This window comes from Anolis sagrei, chromosome 4 (genome assembly GCF_037176765.1).
Source record: "Anolis sagrei isolate rAnoSag1 chromosome 4, rAnoSag1.mat, whole genome shotgun sequence".
Lineage (NCBI taxonomy): Eukaryota > Metazoa > Chordata > Lepidosauria > Squamata > Dactyloidae > Anolis > Anolis sagrei.
In genome coordinates, this window is record NC_090024.1 from 16,370,300 (window position 1) to 16,376,299 (window position 6,000).

Sequence of the window (6,000 nt, forward strand, 5' to 3'; positions counted from 1 at the left end):
CAAAAGATCCTCTAGGACCAAAAGGAAGTATTGCCCCCATGCCCCAAAGGAATGTGCCTTGATTCCTTCCAGTTTCCCCAACTGGTGACAATATTTGGGGTTGGGGTATCTACTGCAATCTAATGTTCTTCTACAAAGCTTAATCCATTGTTATTTTCTTGATATTCCCCTTTGACAACAACTCCACAAGGTAGATTAGGTTGACGGAGAAGTGACCAACCCAAAATCATCCAGCAAACCTTGAACCCAAGTCTCTCCAGTCCAAGTTATCCAAGGGATATGTGCACATGTCCCTTGTTAAATTGAAATAGGACTATTATGATGTGGATCAACCTTATTAGATCATGCGGCTTCTGGAGCTCTGGCTCAATGCAATGGAGTCCTGGGAGTTGCAGTTTAGCAAAACACTAGCACTCTTTGACACAGAAAGCTAAGGACCTTATAAAACTACACCTCCCAGGATTCCATCGCATTGAGCCCTGGCAGTTAGTGGTGTCAAACTGCATTGATTCTACTGCAATGTTTCTCAATCTTCCTGGTGCCACGACCACTTCATACAGTTCCTCATGTTGTGGTGACCCCCAACCATAAAATTATTTTTGTTGCTACCTCATCACTGTAATTTTGCTACTGCTATGAATCGAAAATACCCCCTGATATTTTCGTTCACTGGACCAAATTTGGCACAAATACTCAATACGCACAGATTTGAATACTGATGGGGTTGGGGGGATTGATTTTGCCATTTAGGAGTTGTAGTTGCTTGGATTTAAATTTCACCTACAGTCAAAGAGCATTCTGAACTCCACCAATGATGGAGCTGAACCAAACTTGGCACACATAACCAAAAGTAAATACTGGAAGGGTCTGGTGGGCATTGACCTTGAGTTTTGGAGTTATAGTTCACCTACATCCAGAGAGCACTGTAGACTCAAATAGTGATAGATCAGAATAGAACTTGTCATGCATACTCAATATGCCCAAATGTGAACACTGGTGAAATTTGTGGGAAATAGACTTTGACATTTGGGAGTTGTATTGGTTGGGATTTATAGTTCGCTTACAATCAAAGAGCATTCTGAACCCCACCAATGATAGAATTGGGCCAAACTTCCCACACAGAACCCCCATGACCAACAGAAAATACTGTGTTTTCTGATGGTCTTTGGTGACCCCTCTGACACCCCCTCACAACCCCCACAGGATCCCGACTCCCAGGTTGAGAAATACTGTTCTACTGTGTAGATGCAGTATAGAAATCCCTGCAGGGGTTTTCTCCTATGCAAAAAAAGTTTTATTACAGTATTCATGGTTTTTCCACTTTTATGGGGGTCCTGCCTTGACCCCAGAAGATGTGGAAGGCTGAATGCACTGTTTTCAAAAAGTCTCAAAGACGGGAAGATCCCTGTGCAAAATCCAGACTGTACTACATGTGTCTGAACATGTGTTTCCATCTAAAATTATCCTCAGGCATTTGCCCACCATTATTCCATCTTCTTTGACGTAAGACCAATTTGAGGAAGGGGGGGGGGGAGGCAGGTACAAAAATAAAACTAGTTGAACTACTACGTGTTGTTTTTCTGGGCTTCTCTCTTTTCCCCATTTCCTTCTCTCCTCCTGAACAATCCTGTTAGTTCAAATCCAGAGGGAGAGTCGAAAAAGCTCCAGTTCTTGCGTAACAGGCTGCGTTTCACATCCCCTCCCATCAACTTCAACCTCGGGGCTGCAAAAGCTTGCTGGCAGTGAAGCATGGACGTCTAGAGAAGGAGGAAAGCGAGGAAAGCAGATGTGCTTGAAACTGAGGGACAAACAGGATTAGCCGCTCTAAGATGATCAGCAAAGGATTTTCTACCTTCTATCCCAGGCCAGCGATGAGTTTCACAAAGGCCAAGGTTACAGGGCTGTAGCCCATCAGTGTGGGAAAGGAGGACATTGACCCTCCGATGAAATGTTCCCACCGTCCTCAAATTTCCAGCATTGCAGTAACTCAGTTGAACATTTGGATGTATCCAAAGATGCAAGCAAGATGCTCAAGGGAATGTGAACACAGCAAATGAAATAATGGCTTAGTGTGCATCTCCACTGTGGAATTCATGCAGTTTCACCCCACTCTAATTGCCAGGGCTCAATGTTATGGAGTGGTGGGGCTTGTAGTTTCACAAGGTCTCATTCCTAGAGTGTTGGTGCCTCTCCAAATGGCAACTCCCAGGATGCCACAGTATTGAGCCGTGGCAGTTAAAAAATGGTGCTGAACTGCATTAGTTATATAGTTATATAGTGTAGATCAGTGTTTCTCAACCTTCCTAATGCCACGACCCCTTAATACAGTTCCTCATGTTATGGTGACCCCCAACCATAACATGATTTTCGTTTCTACTGTCATTTAGCTACTGTTGTAAACTGTAATGTAAATATCAGATATGCAGGATGTATTTTCATTCACTGGACCAAATTTGGCACAAATACCTGATACGCCAAAATTTGAATACTGGTGGGATTGTGAGGGGGAGGGTTGATTTTGTCATTTGGGAGTTGGAATTTATGCTGGAATTTATAGTTCAGTTACAATCAAAGAGCATTGTGAACTCCACCAATGATGGAATTGAATCAGACTTCACACACTGAACACCCATGACCAACAGAAAATACTGGAAGGGTTTGGGGAAAATTGATGTTGAGTTTTGGAGTTGTAGTTCATCTACATCCAGAGAGTATTGTGGAATGATAGATCTGAATGAAACTTGGCATGAATACTCAATATGCCCAAATGTGAACACTGGTGGAGTTTAGGGAAAAACAGACATTGACATTTGGGAGTTGTAGTTTTTAGGATTTATAGTTCACTTACAATCAAAGAGCAATAGTTCACCTACAAGGATTTATAGTTCACCTACAATCAAAGAGCAATTGTAGTTCACCTAAAATTGAAGTTTAGAATTGGACTAAACTTCCCAAACAGAACCCACATGCCTTGAAGTGACTCGCTGGTGTGAGCCTCCCTCAGCCTTACATGCTCTCCCTCACCTGCACATGTGCACTATGTTGCCATGCACCGAGCATGCCTGCTCTCCTCTCCTGCTTGGAGTCTAAGAAACCGCCCTCCCCTTAGCTGAGAGGCCAGCCAATCACGGCAGTAGGAGGGCTTTTGGTGGGAGGATTTGCCATCTGTTTCCAAAGTGGAAGAGAAGGACAGGCTGAGAGATCTTCAGTCTTTCCTACCAAAGGGATTCCTAAGACAATCAGAAATATATGTTTTCTGATGGTCTTTGGCAACCTCTCTGAAACCCCTTCACGACCCTCCCAGGGGTTCCAACCTTCAGGTTGAGAAACACTGGTGTTGATGCACCTTCACTCTCCATTATGGAAGAAATTTGTGGATTCAATGGGCATTTCATTTATAGAAGCAGATATCTGCCTTGAGGGGCAGTAAGGTAAAGGTAAATGTTTTCCCCTGACATGAAGCCCAGTCGTGTCCTACTCTGTGGGTTGGTGCTCATCTCCATTTCTAAGCTGAAGAGCCAGTGTTGTCCGTAGACACCTCCAAGGTCATGTGGCTGGCATGACTGCATGAAGCACTGTTACCTTCCCACCAAAGTGGTACCTATTGATCTACTCACATTTGCAAATGCTAGGTTGGCATAAGCTGGGGCTAACAGCAGGAGCTCACTCTGCTCCACTTATTCGAACCTGTGACCTTTCAGTTAGCAAGTTTAGCAGTTTAACCGACTGGGAGCAACACCATCATTTTTTCCTGCTCCTGCTGCCACTAAACACAATTCAAGATGGAAATTATAGGAATTCTGGATTTTTCCTTCTCTCCAATGCATACAGCAGTGGTTTGGCTGTAGTGAACATGGAAGGGGGAGTATTTGAAAGGAATGCTCTCTGTGTATCTTCATTCTCTCCAGAAAGCAACCTCTCTTTAGAAAAATAAAAAAACCCAAATCCCAGGAATACAATGTAGCCAGCACCAGTATCTTACACAAATGCAAGACACTCCACTTAGGCAGGAAAAATGAAATGCAAACATAGAGAATGGGGGACGTGTGGCTCGAGAGCAGTATGTGTGAAAAAGATCTTGCAGTCCTCATGGACAACATGAGCAAACAATGTGATGCTGCAGCGAAAAAGCCAATGGGATTTTGACCTGCATCAATAGGAGCCTAGTGTCAAGATCTAGGGAAGTCATGCTACCCCTCTATTCTGCCTTGCTTAGACCACACCTGGAATGTTGTATCCAATTCTGGGCACAATTCAAGAGAAATATTGACAAGCTGGAATGTGTCCAGAGGAGGGCGACTAAAATGATCAAGGGTCTGGAGAACAAGCCCTATGAGGAGTGGCTTAAAGAGCAGGGCATGTTTAGCTTGCAGAAGAGAAGGCTGAGAAGAGATATGATAGCCATGTATAAATGTGTGAGAGGAAGCCACAGGGAGGAGGGAGCAAGCTTGTTTTCTGCTTCCCTGGAGACTAGGACAAGGAACAATGGCTTCAAACTACAAGAAAGGAGATTCCATCTGAACATGAGGAAGAACTCCATGAGTGTGAGAGCTGTTCAGCAGTGGAACTCTCTGCCCCAGAGTGTGGTGGAGGCTCCTTCTTTGGAAGCTTTTAAACAGAGGCTGGATGGCCATCTGTCAGGGGTGCTTTGAATGCAATATTCCTGCTTCTTAGCAGGGGGTTGGACTGGATGGCCCATGAGGTCTCTTCCAACTCTTTGATTCTATGATTCTATGAGGACATGGAACAATGGCTTCAAACTATAAGAAAGGAGATTCCATCTGAACATGAGGAAGAACTCAATTAGTGTGAGAGCTGTTCAGCAGTGGAACTCTCTGCCCCAGAGTGTGGTGGAGGCTCCTTCTTTGGAAGCTTTTAAACAGAGGCCAGATGGCCATCTGTTGGGAGTGCTTTGAATGCAATATTCCTGCTTCTTCTTGGCAAGGGGTTGGACTGGATGGCCCATGAGGTCTCTTCCAACTCTAGGATTCTATGATTTTCAATGGAGAAGGAATGCAGAGGGATGCCACTTTCCCTGCAAAAGGGAATCCTGGGGCTTGTAGTATGGAGATGCACTAGTTAAAAAAAAATTGTGGATGGGTGCTGAATCGGTGGCTCTGAGAGACCAATGCAGTACCTTCAAGGCACCAGATCCCACCTAAACTTGGAAGCTAAGCAGGGCCATCCATGGTTTATCCTTGGATGGGAGATGGCCAAGGAACCTGAGGTGGTGGTGGAGAGTGGAAGCTGTATTTCAGAGGAAGGGACTGTCTGGGGTATTCCTTGCCGAAGAGAACCCTGCGAAATCAATATGGTCAGCATCACCCAATTCGAAGGGACATCTGCACACTTGCATGCCTTTCCAAAGCCAAGGCAAAGCCAAGGCACTTCTGGTCCCCAGCCTTTTGGATCAAGGGATGCTCAGCCTGCGCCTCCAACCCAGAAGAACACGGTCTCCACTGCCATCAAGCTAAGCAAAGAAGGCCAACCCTTCTACATCTACCCTTTCTGAGCTCTCCTTCTTCCTGTTCGCCTACAAAGGAGGAGAGGCCCCTTCTCGCGCATCGCCCCCCGCCGCCCTCACCTGCCGCTTCGATCCCGCATCGCCACCACCATCGCCACCATCTTAAGCCCGGCCGGCCCTATTAAAGGCTTCTCTGGTGCGCTGTGCCTTCTGGGGGATGTAGTTTCCTTTCTGCCCTCCCCGCACAGAAGCTCTAGCTCTCCCTCCCCCTTGGTGAAGGGATTGGGCGATGCGGAGGAGGAGGGTTGCGACAATTGTCGGGTTTGGTTTGGCAAAGACAGCGGGGAAAATCCAAAGGAAAGGATGCTTGTGAGGATGCTTGCCATAGATGCAGGCGAAACGTCAGGAGAGAATGCTTCTAGAGGACATGGCCATATAGCCCGAAAAACCTACAACAACCTCCAAAAAAAGATGTCTTCCTCTTCCTCCTTTTCTCCTTCCTCCTCTTCTTTTTCCATTTCCCTTCCTTCCTTCCT

At 45.7% G+C, this 6,000-nt stretch overlaps 1 protein-coding gene across 2 annotated transcripts in view; it reads right to left on the minus strand.

Moving 5' to 3' along the window:
* EFR3A (EFR3 homolog A) overlaps positions 1-5,715 on the minus strand; it is a 98,493-nt gene extending 92,778 nt beyond the window's left edge. Inside the window, exon 1 of one of the 2 annotated variants that reach the window (XM_067467281.1) lies at positions 5,585-5,715. The gene's annotated coding sequence lies outside the window, so the exon portion shown is untranslated. The remainder of the gene's footprint in view (positions 1-5,584) is intronic. The other variant, XM_067467282.1, reaches the window with a different exon arrangement.
* Between the last annotated feature and the right edge of the window lie 285 nt (positions 5,716-6,000).